General features: G+C 38.1%; 1 long non-coding RNA gene across 6 annotated transcripts in view; it reads left to right on the top strand.

Annotated features, from left to right (window-relative positions):
• LOC103883939 overlaps positions 1 to 17,753 on the top strand; it is an 82,344-nt gene that overhangs the window by 32,330 nt on the left and 32,261 nt on the right. For all 6 annotated transcript variants that reach the window (XR_002521706.2, XR_002521709.2, XR_002521705.2 and 3 more), the window contains one exon: positions 1,633 to 1,788. This is a non-coding gene — a long non-coding RNA (uncharacterized LOC103883939). The remainder of the gene's footprint in view (positions 1 to 1,632; positions 1,789 to 17,753) is intronic.

Genomic DNA, 17,753 nt, shown 5'->3' with positions numbered 1-17,753 from the left:
TTCCCCAGTGTGACTTTTCAGAAAAGTGGCAGCCATTTTTGGTTGTGACAGTTCTTCAATTATGTGACATGGCCTTGCCTAATATTTCAGATTCTCATACACAGACTGCACTGGCTATATTCTGTAATCTTAAACATCAGTCCCCAAAAAGGACTCTATTGCCTCAGTTTATATTCCTTTGCACACCACCCTAATAAAGCAAGGTTGGTTTTTGTTCTCAAGCAATGTTTTAATTATATAGTTTGCATTTATAAGAGTAATTATGACTTAAGTTGATATGAATGATAATCATTGGTTTCATTTCCAAATTAATCTGTCATCTCTCAACTTCATTGATTAGAACATACTAACTTATGAAAAAGTCCCCATGATCATGACTTGATCCTCAAACAAACTGCCTTGAAAAGATGACATGCAGCCTAATGTGAATAGAATGATTTATCAGAATAGTCTATAATCTTTCTAAGCATGCAGCCAACTTGGAAAATCTTTTCTGCTTCCTATCTTGTGAAACAAAGGGTCAAAAATCTGTGTGGCCCTGAAGGATTTGGGAATCACGGTAAAATGACCCCAGTGGATGAATGGGATCATTTTACTGAATGAATAAAATGATGAGTAATACGAAATTGTCCTGTTAAGCTGCTTGTTACCTAGAGTCCCTGCTAAGCTGCTAGAAGTCAGCATGAGTCCTTAGCCACCAGTGCTAAAAAATACTGATGACCTAAATCATTTTGTGGAGTAAATCTATACATAATTATAGGAGATTATTTAGAAATTATAGTAATTTGATATCATGTTGATTTTCATAAACATTAAAAAATTAATATAAATATCTTCTGCTATATGTTTGTTTTCCTGGAATGTACTTGTTAAAAATTAAGCACTGACTCACAGAAACATCTGGGCAAGAGTGTGGATGACTCAAGTCAAACTCATCACTGTTATTGAAACACAGAGAGCATGGCTTCCTGAAAATGAGTTGTGAACATTATATTCTCAAACAGTGGGCAGTGGTCTCAACTATTTCTCCACCCTCATGCATCTCAGCCCTCCCCACATGATTTGGATAGATGTTCAGCCTTCACTGGTGGAATATTGGCAATAGAATGAAAGCATGCTGCTTTTATCATAAGCTTTTTGCTTGCATTGTTTAATGACTTTACACAGTAGCAACCACAGAAACGTAATTTCTTTTTACAAATGATACTGATAAAGTTGTGAAATAGGAGAATCATGAATAACATGGAATACTAATTTTTTTGGTTATTGCTCACCATGGAAATTCAAGAAAAAAACACAGAGGCAGTTTGCCATTTTCATTTAAACTAATCCTAATGATTAACCTTGCTTTAGATTGAGTAAAGTACAGAACTGCATAAATATGTCTTTTTAAAATTCTTGCCTGAAGTGTGTTTCTAATTGTACGATACTCCTGTGCTTACGGTATTTAGACCACATGTTTAAATCAAAGAGTTTTTAGTAAGGATTAGAGCACTTCTATTCCAAAGAGTGCTGGCTTTCTTCTTTCCTTTCTTTGTAAAGCTTGCCACTGCTTGACACAGGCTGAATCTTTGATGTACATATAAGGTTTGATTTTTACTTTAATGTTTTCGTTTATGATCTATTTTGTAGATTGAGGATGACATTCTGCGGTTGAAAAAAAGGGTGAAGTTATTTCCAGAAAGAAAAAAAAACTCTTTCACCCTGGAGCAGCCATTTGGAAATTATTTAATCACAGTAAGAGGAACCTTGAACACATTAGGTTATTTTCAGACGATCTTTCCAGAGGTAAGCAGCCAAATTCTCACTAAGAATAAGTTCATCTAGCATTGAGATTGCGTCAGTATCAGAAACACAAAATACTACTGAGCCATGACAGTCTCTCTTAACCAATGATTTTAGAGAAATCTGGGTGGTTTTCCATGTGCCGCCTGGGTGCTGGGCAGGTTGGCTGTTGCATGTTTGTAAGGTTCAGCTGTGTCCAGAGAGAAATAGAAAATAAATTAATTTAGCACTGTCTCTGAATTCTAATAACATAGTGTACTATTTGTTCCTTAAAAATGTGAAAAAAAAAAGTTCCAGAAAGTTAGACCCTTGGACAAGTTTGCTATTAAGAGTATAAAAAAACAGATTAACTTGGTCAGAATTTTAAAAACAATGATTTATTTAAAAATGAAACGCAAAGAAAATTGCAGCTGAATTTTGCACATGGTCAGGATTTATTAGCATATAAAACGTTATGCATATATAATAATTATGGGAATCCTCCTGCATTTGCTGGGGACTTACTATGTACCCACTGTTGCAGTACTTTTGCGGGTATACTTTCCCTTCCATTTTATATTGGGAGCTTGGTCTTGTTAGTGGGTCTGTATTCTTCTACTCTTTACCTTTCATTCCCTAGTTGGTTTACCTAAATGCTTGCTGGGATCTAAGGATGTTGAAGGAGCAGCATCTCTGTGGCCTGGGGCACACAGATGACAGGGTTAATACTTGATAACTTGTTTACATCTTGGATCTCAGGGTCAATTTTTCAAGTTTTTATGGACTATGACCAGCTGAACCAAAATACTAAGATCATTGGCATATTTAATAACAATAATTTTGTTTAAGAGAAAAGCTACGGATGGACTCTAGGGTTGTAACTTTAGTAGCAATTATTTTTATTTATCCTAATATATAAAGTTTGCAGTTCACTTATTCATTAAACATTGACTTATTATACCTATGTGCCAGATACTGTGTTGGACCATGGGGACACAAAAATGAGTCCTAATAGACGTCATTTTTGTCATCACAGAGCTCAGTGTTGGGAGGTGGGAGAAGATAAGAAACACACAGAGAAAGACATAACCAAATAACACACACACTAATACAAAATTGCATCTCTGATAAATACCTGAAGGAGTGATTCACGTGCTTTCAGAGTTCTAATTGCAGGATGTAGCAGACAGAGGAAAGGATGCTCTGAGGAAATGATTTCCGAGCTAAGATCCAAGGAATTATTCAGAGTTAAGTGTTAAAGATGTGGGATGAATCCAGGGAGAAGAACATGTGCAAAGGTCCCGTGGCATGAGAGACAGTGGCAAGAAGAAGGATTGAAAGAAGGCTGGAGTAAATAGCAAAGGCAGAAAGGTTGGAACAACATGACGCTGGGTTGTTAGGTGGAATCCAGATTGAGATCTTCATACTTTACATAAAAACATCTTCAAAATAATGGGTCTTAAAAATGGGAGGGCTTTAATTAGAGGTGGGAAGGTGACACAGTTAGATGTAATTTTTTTCATAATCACATTTGAGAGAGACCAGAGTGGATGCTGGTAGACCTGGAGCAATTTCACATAGTTGTCTGGTTGAAAGATATAGTAGGTTTTACATCTGGTTCCTTAAAAGGTCCACACTTCTTTAAGCACAAATGTGAAATGAAATCGTTTTATTTTCTCCCCTTACTTCTTTCAAGTAAACCTTGTCAGATCTCATTTTCTCATCCCTTAGTGACATCTGAACAGATCCATACCGCTTGCACACGTTTAATCATTTAGTCCAGTTCACGTTGGGCCCATTCAAAGCTTCAGTCTCATGTTCACATTGGAATACTTCTCTCTTCTCTCAACTGCATCCAGCTTTGCTAAAGAACTTCCAAAAATGACAAAGTGCTATGTGTGCTTCCGTACCTTCTCCCCATTCCACTAGCCATTTCTCCTTTCGTATGTTGAGAACTTGGAGAAGAGATGAAGAGAGAAGGAGTCAGATGCTTTTTTCTCTTAGTGGTGATGATGATGCCATCCTCTCTTGACCATCATTGTTTTTCTGGTGAATTCCAATGGGCTTCAAGTGTCCCCTTTGGGACAGCTCCCCAGATGCCACCGTCTTCCATGGAACACGTGTGGGTTCTTCCATAGCACATGGGGGGCTCCTTGCCGCCTTGTTGCGCCACTGCCCTTGCTCCCATCTCTCATGTCCTACTTGTGCCTTCTTACTGCTGGCTCTTCCTTGCCCAGCAGTCATCATCCTACATAAGTTGCTGGCAAGATGACTCCCACCCAAGGAACTTCCACAGTGTCTGCTGGACCCGTGGGACACTTACTCATCCTTGCCCAAGCAAAGGTAGGAAATCAGGCTGTTTCTGGGCTGCGTCTCTAAATTGACATCTCTTTTTCAGTTCTTTCTTTTCTTCACTTAAATAGTCACAAGTGTATTGTGACTACTTAAGTATATGTAAACTATATAAACAGATGTGCCAGAAAAAGAGAAGCCAATGAAAATCCATCTTCCAATCTCTATAAGAGATTTTCGTGGAGCCCACTTCACCTGAACTTATGGGAGTAGGGATGCTGTCAGTGGGGCTGATGGTGCATCACAAAGCTGCAGACCGCTGCTGTAACCATAACTTCCACTATTCCCCTTGAGTCCCTTCCTTCCTCACAGTCATCTTCTTATGTAGGCTGGAGGAAGATGGTGGGATGATAGCTGCAGGTTGTAGCTGGTTTGGATATTTAATAAATCCCAAGGATGTATCTGGTCCCCAAATGCTTTAACACATATTACAGCTGGGTGCGGTGACTCACGCCTGTAATCCCAGCACTTTGGGAGGCCTAGGCCTGTGGATCTCCTGAGGTCGGGAGTTCGAGACCAGCCTGACCAGTATGGTGAAACCCCGTCTCTACTAAAAATACGACAATTAGCTGGGCGTGGTGGCACACGCCTGTAGTCCCAGCTACTTGGGAGGCTGAGACAGGAGAATTGCTTGATCCTGGGAGATAGAGGTTGCAGTGAGCTGAGCTTGTGCCACTGCACTCCAGTCTGGGCAACAGAGTGAGACTCTGTCTCAAAACAAACAAACAAACGAAAAACCAAACCAAACCAAACCAAAACAAAACACATATTACATGGTGATCGATTGAATATCGAGGGTGAGGAAGAAGAAGGAAACAGGGTGACTCTTAAGTGTCTATGTTTTATAGTCTACATAGCCAGTGGATGCTGGTACAATAAAAAACACTGAAAGAGGCCCAAGGTTCCCTGTAATCCCATCCTGCCCCATGGGAAGAGGGAGCAGCAGGATGGCATGATGTGTGTTCAGTGTGGACATTTTGAGAAGACATTGAATAGACAAGACTGGAGCTCAGAGGAATTATTTGGTCTGAAGATCTGTGAGTTCCTTTTTATTGGTGATAACTGAAGCTATGAGTATGGATGGCATTACCAGAGATAGTTTTTAGTGAGAAGAGTACAGTGTATACACGCACATGAATGTGAATGTGTGTGTGTGTACACTGTGAATATAGACACTGTGTGTGCAGTGTCTGTGTGTGTGTACACTGTGAATATAGACACCTACAGACACGCACACAGAAATTAGATTAATTTTAAAGGTTTGTAGACTTACTGTCATTATGAGTAGTCACATACTCTCTCTATTCTATATGTCTATGAAATGTGATATGGTTTATCCTATAATCCTAAGAAACTAATTGGTGAGCCCACTTATTGCTTCTAGATCCAAAAAGTGTGTAACTTCCTTTGATAACAAACACAACTTAATTGTTTTTGAATACAGCATTCAGACAGGAATGGAGGAACAGGGAATAGAGACTAGTCCCTTACAATATATGGCTGGGTTATAAATCCATCTTTTCTGTGATTCTACACTCCGTATTTTGTGGGGAGGCATTCGCACCCACCTTAGGACGGAGGTCCCGATGGGAACAGCATTGTGCCAGGCTCAGGGTGTGGTTGCATCCAGGCACAATGATCCCTCTAGGAGGGAGGAGCCCCATGGCAGAGAGTGGGAAGCAGAGGCTGCAGCTGCAGCAGATAGGATTTTGAACAAGACTGTGGACTCTGCTGGTGAACTTGGAGTGGAAGATTCAGGGATTTTGACAGAAGTGTTTCAGAACTGAGAATGGTTTTGTTTTGTTTTGCCATTATTAGTACACTTTTTCCTCCTGAAATAATGATTTTAAAAATTAGGATGGGATCTCTAAAATCACCTATTAAAGCTGCAAGAAGAGATGTAACAATAAATAATAATGGTAGCAAGGCACACGATTAACATTGGTCACATCTTCCCTCATACTAAGTGAAAGCTTCCCTTTCGGTGCTTGGAGAATTGAGGCTGAACCTGCCTCCCAGATGCCTCCCAGATGGCTGTGATTGTCACATGGCTCTGCACTGGTGAAATCTCCTGTGACAGCAGGTTAGAGACTCTGCCGTGCAGCTCCACCTGTGATCTATTCAGAGGCTGGAAGCTGTTCACACTCTAAAAAGTAAATCCAAAATGCTCCAAGCACAGTCAGGTAATGGGAACTTTACTTTGAAAACCTGGCCCATCCAGAGAATGTGTCCTGATGCATTATTAATAATCCTGTCTTACTTGGGGAAAGAAATATTTATGCTAATTTAATTGGTATTGTGCTATAGTCATTTGAGGCTGTAAGAAAGCAGTACGTTTTACTTAAGAGCACAGTTGCATTTTAATTGGCATGTTTGGGGTGATTTTAGGACTTTTAGGACATGGCTAACTTTGCAATAAAAAATAGCTATTTACTCTAGTGATTTTCACAGTTTTTCATGAAGAGAAGCTTTTGAAAGAGGTCAATTAAATATTTTACCTAAAATATCCCAACTTATGGAAGAGATTTATTGTTAAGCCTTTGAGCTTTTTAATTTAATTTAATTTAATTTATTTATTTATTTTTGGTCTTTTACATTGTTAATAAAATAATTTGATTTGGGCATGTAATAGTCTCATTAAGAGCAGTTTGTCCTCTGAAAATTAGTTTTATTATGTGGCTTCATTTTCCTGGCTCCTAATTTATTCAGTCATGAGAAAGGCTCTGCTGTTACAAAGATCCTTAAATGTCCAGCGGGGAGATGTGGGGAAGACTGTGCCAGAGTCTCAGCGGGGTAGCTTCTCCTGTGTGACAGTTTTCCAGGTAGCTTTGGTTGCTTAGGTGGCCAAGAAAGTGTGAATTGCGAACGATCCTCCATTGTGTTTCAGGTTATGTTTCCTAGAATAGAAATGGGGTCCCTCTGGCTGTATGCATATGCAAAGGCCAGGGGTGAAGAAAGTAGGCTACCTTTGCAGAAATATAAATAGCTTTGTATAGAGGGGTGTAGAGATAGGGAGAGAAAGAGAAAAGATTATTTTATGTAAAGCAACATATTCCACACTGCATTCTGTGAACTATGGCATCCCTCCACAAGCGTGAAGATGTCTCCCAGGAAGTAGAGGTAGACACTCAACAGAGAACAACAGCCCAGCACATCAACACTAATGAAGCAGTTTTTTTTTTTTAACCTCCATGTTTATATTTGAGAGCTATGATATAGCATCATTTAAAAATGCTGCTTGCATGAATTTGAAAATCTCTGCATGTGAGACAAGTAGAAGGTTTGAGGATTTTGGTGAATCATCTTTCGGTGATTTTTTAAAAAGAAGAAGTGGAATATTTTATTAAAGCAGAATCTAAAATATTAATTATTGATATTTGAGACGTTCTCTAAGGCAAACGGGTGCTGCATGTCACTCATACTGATTGGTCATGAACGAGTTGTAGGTGTCCAGAGACACTGATTCCTTCTCTTCTCAGGAAAGGCCAGGTGGGGCCCACAGCAGCTCCAGCTGCCAATACTCTGGTTGGTTTCATTCTTATGCTGTATGAATATTGTCCTTTTCTCTGAATGTCATGATGGGAAATGGATGAGAAGCACTGTGCTAAGGTCCTTTTCTTGATTTTATCACCAGTGTGTTTCCCTACTGTCTGTGGAATTTTGATCTGCAGATTCAACGTGTCTTCTACTAAAGAGAGATTGTACCCTCTCACACTACAAAAATTCAGTCAGCATTTTTGAAATATAAACACCTTAGCAAACTGTTATGAAATATTTGATATTCAGTTATTTCTGTTCCATGAAGCCTTAGGGGAAAATAACATTATCATGTAATTACTGAGCAGACACTCTATGCCAGGCACCCTGATAATCTGTGAGACTGGTCTATTATTTGCCATTAGAAGACACACAAGTGAGTGTAATGAGCAGGTTAAAATTCTAGCACCACCATTCACCAGCTTCGGCAAGTCACTTAACATCTCTCTCCCTCAGTTTCCTAATCTATGTAACGAGGCTCATCATAGGATGTGCCTCATTAGTTAGTTGATCAAAATGAACAACCCTATTACTTACCTGATAAAAGTAAGTCATCCTGTGTAATGTTGTGAGGATTATTATGTATGTGGGGTTTAGAATAGCGCCAGTCATGTGGCAATTGCTATAAAAATATTAACTATTATATTTACTTTCAGAGATTCCCAAGGTAGGTGTTAGGCGTGGTCATCAAGGTGTCCCTGCCTGGGAAAGAATTCAAAGATTCAATGGGTATGTCTGAACTGATTCCCTGAATCTAAGATGCCTGTGGTGCAGGCTCCAGAGATGTTGTCTTAACCAGACTGTTCCTGTGTGTTATCTCACTTCCCCTGATTTCTGAGCCTTTTATGATCCTATAATGGGGCTACTCTTCAGGTTTTGAGCAATCCAGTAGCCTTCCAATACATTGCTTTCTGTTTAATTTAGTCTGAGTTGGCCTCTGCTGTTTGTAAACAAAAACTCGGACTAGTACATCCCCATTTGGATATTTAAGAAGAAGAGGCTCAGAAGGATTACAAGTCTTACTCAAGTTCTTGAAACTGGTGAAGAATAAAGAAGGAATTCAGCATGCATTATCCCTACTGCAATACCGTGAGCTCCTTTTACTAGAATAAATCCTTGGAAATGCTTCCTTTAAAGTAATGACTGAGTTTTGTTAAGTTTTCTGTGAAAAGATCAATCAATATTTTAATTTAGTGTATAATTAAGTAGGGTTCTTTGATATTTGAAAGAAGGTTTTGTTTTGTTTTGAGCAATGTGAGGCAACTACCACTGGAATACTGAGACATTTACTGAAACTTCATTTTGTGACACTTTTGTTGGTAAATGCTCTGCCTAATATTATTATGATCTTGATGTCTCTGTCTCTTGTTCTGGAGTACCCTCTGTTGTACAAAGCTTAGTGTAAAATAAGTAAATTTTGAGATACATTATAATGTGTGCAATAAAAATTAAGTGATGAAGTGTGAATTACAAAATTTTACCATATTAATTTAGTTAATTGGCAAAAGCGAACTCTAACCTAAATAGTTAACATAGTTACTAGAGAAATTTTAGGATATAGTATGAATGGAAGTGAGCCCTAGAAAGACCCTTCAGAGAATGATGATGCTATGAATTTGAATTAACCAAGTTTCTGGCTGGGTAACATTTCCCTAATCTGAACTATCCTGTATATAACTACTAAGTTATGACATCAATTCATGAGCCTCAGGGGCTGTCACTGCAATCTCTTCAGAATTGTATGGTGTCTTGTAGAAATGATTTGGTCTATGGCAGTCTCATGCTGTGGTGGTTAGGTTTTGATGATTATGGGGTCACCAAAGTAGTTTAGGACAAAAAATGCTGAACCCAAACGATAAATCCGGGGTATAAGTAGGAATTGGAATTGGGTTATTAAACCAGAGATAGATCTTGAGACAAGTCCAGGTTGAATGTCGTTAAAATAAAGGAGGCCACAATCTATGTCAAGAAAGGATGACAAACATGGAGAATCAGAAACAGGAAGAATTGGGGAGATGAGTAGTGGACAGAGCCAAGAGAAGAGGCAGTGAGCCTTGTGTCTGGACTGTTTAAATGACTGCTGCCCAAGACGGTGATTCTCCACCTTGGGCCACACACAACTGCTCTGTGATGATACATGTGGATTTTGGCTGGGAGTTTCTGGGTAAATGGATCTGACCTTTTCATATCCTTAAGGACTGTGTAGTCAACCCAATGCTTGCACCAATGAAGAAACTAATTCAGTAAGTTATGGCTCATGACATCTAAACATTGGAAATCTAGCCACTAGTCAGAGAAAATAATTCTCTCTTCCACTAATCTCCTTTAATATTTTAATGTTACTGTTTTCAATCAATTTGTTTACAAGATACAAATGAAATAAAACAGAAAGATTTTTCTTTTATTTATTTATTTTTTTTGAGACAGAGTCTCACTCTGTTGTCCAGGCTAGAGTGCAGTGGTGCCATCTTGGCTCAGTGCAATTTCTGCCTCCTGGGTTTGAGCGATTCTCCTGCCTTAGCCTCCCGAGTAGCTGGGATTGCAGGTGCATGCCATCAAGCCTGGCTAAGTTTTGTATTTTTAGTAGAGATGGGGTTTCACCATATTGGCCAGGTTAGTCTTGAACTCCTGACTTCAAGTGATCCACCCACCTCGGCCTCCCAAAGTGCTAGGATTACAGGCGTAAGCCACTGCACCCAGCCAGAAAAATTTATTAGAATAGAAAAACAATAGTCCCCTGTATAACTTCGACATTTCCAGTTCCATTTTCCAGAGAAAACTAATATGAATAATTCATGTATTTTTTGTTCTGGTAATTTACTCTCTTCTATCATTTGATTTGCTGATTTGCCTATTTGCTTAGATTCAAAAGAATAGAATTTAGCTTACTGTATGCTCTCCCCTCCTCTTATTACACTTTTTGATAAGGCCCTTCTTTAGTTACTCTAAGTAACAGACTGTATTTCTTATTCCATCAGATTTAAGCAATATCACTTGAGACCCTTGACCACCTTGAAGGATGATGCTACCAGTGACTCTACCATTGTCATTGCTTCTGCTTCTCCCACCTCTCCCACCTTATATCAACTCTGCCTTTACTTTCACATCCTCAGGATTACATTTGTACTAAATTCACAACCACAAGAAGTATTTCATCTGTGCTCATAGGCTGATTCCAAAAAAATTAAAACTATACTATTTAGTCTGTTCCATGTGTTCTCTTGGAGGTTTTTCTTTCTTTTATTTTTTAGGGCTATTGCTTTTCTTCATGTGCCTGGTGATCTTTAGTCGTTTGTTCATGTCTAAGATTCAGGACTTGGTTGAATTTGAAGGAAGCTAGTCTGGGTTGCTCTCCCAGTGTTGTGTGTGTAGGGTGTTTTCCCACTAGGTCTTAATGAATAGGAAATATGACTGTGATCTCTGTGTCTGGGAAAGGGCTTATCAATGGTAGGCTTCACTTGAGGATGAGCAGGAAAGGAGTTAGTTTTTGGACTGGGACCTCCAACCTACCAGAATGGGAAAGGTTTTCCTGGAGCTCCAGAAATCTTTCCATCAGCTCTTAATTTCCATAGTTATTTGGTAGATTTATTTGGAGTTCTCAGGAGTTTTCCAGGGTAAAACCTGGACTGCCTTGGGAGTGTGAAATGAAGGAGATTTCAAGCTTAAGTCACTAGTTCTGAAGGTTTCAATATCATGCTCCCTTTGTTCTCGTGTCATCCTGTTTGCTTGCTACCTGTGTCTGGAGCCTCTCTGGACTCTGCCTTAAAGATAAAATCTCTCCATTGCTATCATATTCCTGTGCATATTTTTCAATGCTGTTTTAAATCTGTCAACAGGCTTTTACTCTGTTTCTGTCTTTCAGAAATGTGTTAAAAACCTCTTGTCTTAGGATGGACCATTCTCTCTGATGTAATAAGCTTGTTTATGTGTGATTATTTTATTGGGGTCATTGGAAGTGATGGAGACAAGCACCTACTCTAAAAGCATCTACTCTAAGTCTGCATTCTTGGTGAGACTTGCTCAAACTTGATCAGACTTGATCCGAAAACTAACAATGACTTTTTGACACCTCTTTGGAAGGATCTTACAAACTCTCCTGAAATTAAAAGTAAAAGAAATTAAGTTGCTATATTTATAATGCTTTGAAATATGCATGAAGCTACTTACATTTTTAATATTATTCATCAAGGACATAGAGCTAGATCCTAATCTGATAATAATTGAGGCATCAGTTTTCTCCGTCAAGTGAACCCCTGAAAGTTTCCTGGAAGATGACAGTAAGATAGACATCTAAATCTTATAGCAAATTCTGATATCTTCCATGGTGACCGAGGTTGTTTTTGTTTGCCTAATACCTGTTATCTAGAGTGACAAATGATAACTGAAAAAAACCTCAAGGCAACTTTTACTGGAAGTCTTTAAAACCCAGCTTCTTTTGTTTCATGTTTCTTTGCTGGTTGACTTTGAAATTTCAATATGCCTTAGAGAAGAGTCAGATGACCATGAATTGAGAATAGAGCTGAGGCATTTCAGTTTACATGGTGAGGATGAGAGACCCAGGCTTCATCAACAAAAGGATTAAAATAAGCATGAGATCAAAGATTTCTAACAAATGGAAATTAGGGAAGGACTCTTAGATGCAACACAAAATGGAAGCTTAGGAATGTAGCATTATTGAACAATCTAGCTGCAGATTTCATGTTTCCAGGCATGGGGTAGGTTTGGGTCAAAAACTAAAAATCATTTGTTAAGAGTTAGTTTGTTCATTTATGTATTTAATCATCCTTTTATTCATTCTACAAATATTTATTGAGCAGTTATTAAGCTCTTATAATGAGAATTCTGGGTATCCAGTGGGGAAAATGTAGACTTTGTTCTATTCATTGAAAGATTAAGGTCTAATGTGGGCTGTAACAATTAAAGAGACAATAGTCTTTGCTAAAATCTAGCTGGAGCCAAAGCACATGAGGGTAAGTCAACAATTACTGCCATGACAGAGGTGTTTTTGTATGCCAAGTATAGTTAAGTAATTTATTAGATTTTTTTTCAAATATAGATATTGGCATTAATAAAGTAAATACATTCGACAGTGTGGGCAGCCTTAACCTTCAGCTGAAAATTACCTCGGTAACGTAGTATTCTCAGCAATATTCATTTACAAATGATGTGGGTTCCCAAAAGTTTGTAAAGAGAAGCTACAGGTATTTTCCGAAGCCTAATGGCACTGAGGGGTTTTGATGGACACTTGACCTTCAAGATGAGGAAATGAAAATGTAACCACTGGTTCACTCTGGCCAGATTCCAAAATCAATGTGTTGGGGTTTTTTTTTTTTTTTTTTTTTTTTCTTTTTTTTTCTTTTTTAGATGGAGTTTCACTCTTGTTGCCCAGGCTGGAGTGCAATGGCGCAATTTTGGTTCACTGCAAGCTCCACCTCCTGGGTTCAAGCAATTCTCCTGCCTCAGCCTCCCGAGTAGCTGGGATTACAGGCATGTACTACCATGCCTGGCTAATTTTGTATTTTTAGTAGAGACGGGATTTCTCCATGTTGGTTAGGTGGTCTTGAACTCCCGACCTCAGGTGATCTACCTGCCTTGGCCTCCCAAAGTGCTGGGATGCCGGATGTGAGCCACGTGCCCACCATGTATTGGGTTTTGATTGATGATTGCATTCCCCTTGTCCTTGCTAGTCCTTACCTGAATGTGTGCAATTCTGAGATTTGATAGGGCAAGTGGAAGAGTTAGAGTTGGATCTGGAAATGCTGTCTACCTTTAGGAATCAGGCTGAGAAAAAGTTCGATAGGAATGAACTGAGCATGCATTTAACAAGCTAAATCTACATCAAAGGGACAGAAAGGAGCCACTTGATAATAAAAATCTTGCTTTGATTGAAACTGGGCAAAAAGCCAAAGGTACTGGAAGGAGACTCTTAAACATACTGAATTGTTTTTGATCAAACATTCCATAAATCTACGGTAAAATGTGAAATTTTTCCAGTAAATTGTGAGGCTACATCAAAATTGTCCTCTTGCTGAGCTCCAGAGTTGAGCTGTTGTTCATAAAGTTCTTTTCTTTCTAATTAAATAACAGATATAGATACATACATTAATTCAAAATAGATTTACTGAATATCAATCATGTACAAGAATTTCTTATCAGGAATTATGATGAGAAGTGACAGGTTTCTTCCTTCACACATTTCTTTGATTATAAAGAAGTAATTTAACAGATTTCACCAAAAATTCTTACTAAAACAATGAAGCATTCTTAAAGTATAACAGTACTCATTGGTAAAGCAACTTTATTTGGACATAATAAAATTAACAACCCACTATATTGTATTTCAGGCTATTTTATTCACCACTTTGTCAGTGTTTGGGAGTAACTGTTTAAGATTTGTTTCCTTTATTGTACTGTAAAATGCTGGAACAGGAACTATGATTATTTTTTTTTCAGGACTAGCCCATAATAGGGAATCAATAAAATGTTACCAAATGAAGCTGTCATACATTGGGATATATTGAGAAAACTAATTTGTATGACTTGATATCATCTTTATATATAATCATGGTTTGTGTCTAAGTGGGAGAGAATTGATAAGATTTAGAGAATTTTCATATGAATCTATCTAGCTCACAATCAGAGACATTAGAGATAAAATGATGAAAATTTAATAAGCCAAAATTAAGTGCAGATCCAGATAGTTAGTTGGTGTCCTAGAGGTATCACAGCCTATGAAGCAGAAAAAAACTTTCTCCTGGGGAGGCTGAGTGTCAGGTAGCCAGGCAATTCTCCACTGGAGACTGTGATAACCCTGATATCCATAGTCATCAAGCATTTAGGAGCTCCAAAGGCAGGCTTGGTGCAGGGAGGGTGGAAAAATTAGTTTTACCTACAAATGTGTCTGCTTTCTGCAGCCCAAGTTACAATGTCCAAGAAAACATACAAAATAAAGTTCTAGTGTAGCTGATGTCAATTTAAAGGGAACATGGTGAAACAAATTGCCCTTGCAAGGGTTTCTAAGAAAAAAAATAATCTTTTGTATTGGATGGATACCAGAGCCAGTTAGCAACAATAGGTAACATTTGTTGATACCTGGTAACAAATGTGTGATACAGGTAACATTATTTGAAAACGGTGCTTACTAATTGCAAACACACTATTAAATAGTGTGCATGCATCATCTATTTCAATCCTCACAAACTCTGTACACTCTACATTCATTAGGTCCATTTTACGTCTAAGAAAACTGAAGATAAGACGAGTCAAATTGACCAGGAAGGGGCAGAGGGAGGACCCAGATTCAGGCTACTTGGCTCCAAATCTCACAACCTTGAGCTCTGTGTAACATTGCCTCATCTTGTAGATGAATGAGCATAAGGGCGAAAGAACAGAAACATACCCTGGGGAATGAGCCTGGCAGGTACTGTACAATGAGAATCAGAGTGGAACAGCTTTGAAGGAAGAGCCTGTAAACCGGTAAAGAAGGTTAAGAATAGTGGTTTAGTTAGGGAGACTGCCGCTTGATGTTCATGTGGATACCTCATACTCTATTCTGTTGTAGGTACAAGGTAGCAGAGAAGGCACTTCTGCTTAGTAAGGAAGGTGAGGTGGTTTCATTATAATGCCAAATCCATTATTGTCCTAGGAAACTGATAATCCATTGCTGTGCCCAGAAAGGTGGTGTCCCTGTTGCTCTTCATTATATGATGCCAAATCAAATCATTTTTTTCTTTCTATTTTATAAGTATGATACAAACAACACAGAGAGTTTGGGTTGAGGAAAGTTGGTATTGTTTGAAGATATTCAGTTTATTAATAGATTTAATAAATACCTATTTATTAAATAGATAGAGAGGTATGTAAACAAATATCTCTCATGTGCCAGAGATTGATCTGGAGGCATAAAATATACTATCAAACAAATAGACATATGTTTTTACATACTTGGACCAGACAATAAATAATGAATATAATACAGCCATAAACTGTATAGAATATTAGAAGGTATTGTGGAAAAATTAATCAGGGTACAGGTGGGCTTGGTATTGGAAGTGCATTGTTATTCTAACTAGTTTGGGCAGACTAGAACTCTCAGAGAAGGTGACACTTGAGCAATTATTTGAAGGAGGGGAATACATTGGTCTTGGGGATATCTCAAGGAAGAATGCTTCAGCAATAGGAACAGCCAATGGAAAGGTTTCAGATGTCCTATATGTTCTATATTTGCTCCACATACATGCTGTATGTGTTCCTGGGTAGAAGTGGTGGTCGTATCCATGGAGGTTCTTCTCTGATTGCTTTTATTTTCTCAGTGAAATAATAAGCAGGATTGTCAGCTGAGAGTGAGGATGGTGGAAGAGGGAAAGGGGGTTTGAAGGAAGATGAGAGTGGGTGATACGGTCCTCTATCAGTACGACGGGAGACAGAATGGATGTATTAGTCTACTATGGCTGCCGTAACAGAGTACCATACTGGTGCTTAAACAACAGAAAATTTATTTTCTCACAGTCTGGGAGGCTGGAAGTGTGAGAGAGCTTAAGGCAAAGGTCTGTTCCAAGCCCCTCTCTTTCGTTTGTCAATGGCTGCCTTCTCCTTGAGTCTTCACGTTGTCTGTCCTCTGTACCCAACTGTGTTTACGTTTCCTTTTATTCAAAGGACCTCAGTCATGTTTGATTAGGGCTCATTTTTATGATCTCATTTTAACTCAATTACCTCTTTAATAGACCTTGTCTCCAAAAACAGTGACATTTGAGGTACCAGGAGTTTGGACTCAATATATAAATTTTGGGAGGACACAATTCATTCCATAACAATGGACAATATACAGCTAGAAGAGTCAGGACTTAAGAATTAATGAGAAAGAACTTCACTAGGGGTGAGAACTGAGGGTTTATGTTTAATTTTTAAATAACCTCCACTCAGAAGCTCTAGATGTAGCACTTTTAAATTTCTCACCAATATCTGAGAAGACACAGACAAATGTGAAAGCTCAAATGGCAACATAAAAATAAACAAAACAATAACTGACCTAACAATTAATAAGACATAGAGGACAAAAGAAAAAAAGACACACACACACACAAAAAAAACATGGAACAAGCCTGGCAAAAGTGGATTCTGTGTATAAGGTTTATTTATTTATTTTTAACTCAGAGAAATGAAATAATGAATAGAAGAAAAGAATCAAACCCAGTGAAGCAAAACTGCACCAGATAAATTATCATTGGAGACTAGATACTGACCTTGGGATCCTGCACAGTAACCTGTTCTCTAGCTGTAAACCCAAGAACACAACTGAACTGTCACTCACATAAGATTAGCAGTGTCATGGGCAAATCACATAACAGATCTGTTGGCAAACGCTTCATCTCTATACGTTCTGCTTTATTGGAAAAAGAGAAAAGTAATAAAATCCTGTGAAGAAACAGTGCAGGACCAGGATAAGAAACATCTTCATGAAGACGCAGAGGGAGAAGGTGAATTTAAAAATTATTAGTAAAGCATTGACTAGAACACATTAGGTAGATAACAAAAAATCCCAGTAGAATGCAGCAATACATCATTCCAGTGAAACAGAATCGAAAAACCCTAAAGGGAGATATAGGATGTGATGACAAAAAATATATCTGAGACAAAGAAGGACAGCAAGTAAAATAGAATAATAATCCACCCTGGATTGGGTAACTGTCAGAATTAAAAAGTGAGAAATGGGAAGAGTTGTTTGGAGGATAACATTTAGAAGTTTTTTGAGAATGCGGAGGTAAATGACAGCAATAAGAAAATAAAAAAAACTGATCTTATTGCTGAAAAAATATTAAAAATGAATGAGAGAAATAATAGTTAAAGCTATAACCAATTAAAACTACCTTGCATGTGCAAATTGAAAGGCTCATTAATAATGAGAACAGATTCACACTATGACATAGCCTGAGTCTGTACAAAGAAAGCAAAATAAAAAAATCAAATGACCAACCCCTTTCAGTATAACAAGCTCCTTATAAACAACCATGGAGAAAAAAACATCATCTACTAAAATGTTTGATGCAATCTAAAATGCCAAAAATATAGAGCATATTTTGCAAAATTATAATTTGATCTAA

This window comes from Papio anubis, chromosome 6 (assembly GCF_008728515.1).
Source record: "Papio anubis isolate 15944 chromosome 6, Panubis1.0, whole genome shotgun sequence".
Lineage (NCBI taxonomy): Eukaryota > Metazoa > Chordata > Mammalia > Primates > Cercopithecidae > Papio > Papio anubis.
This window is presented reverse-complemented; position numbering and strand designations above follow the sequence as displayed.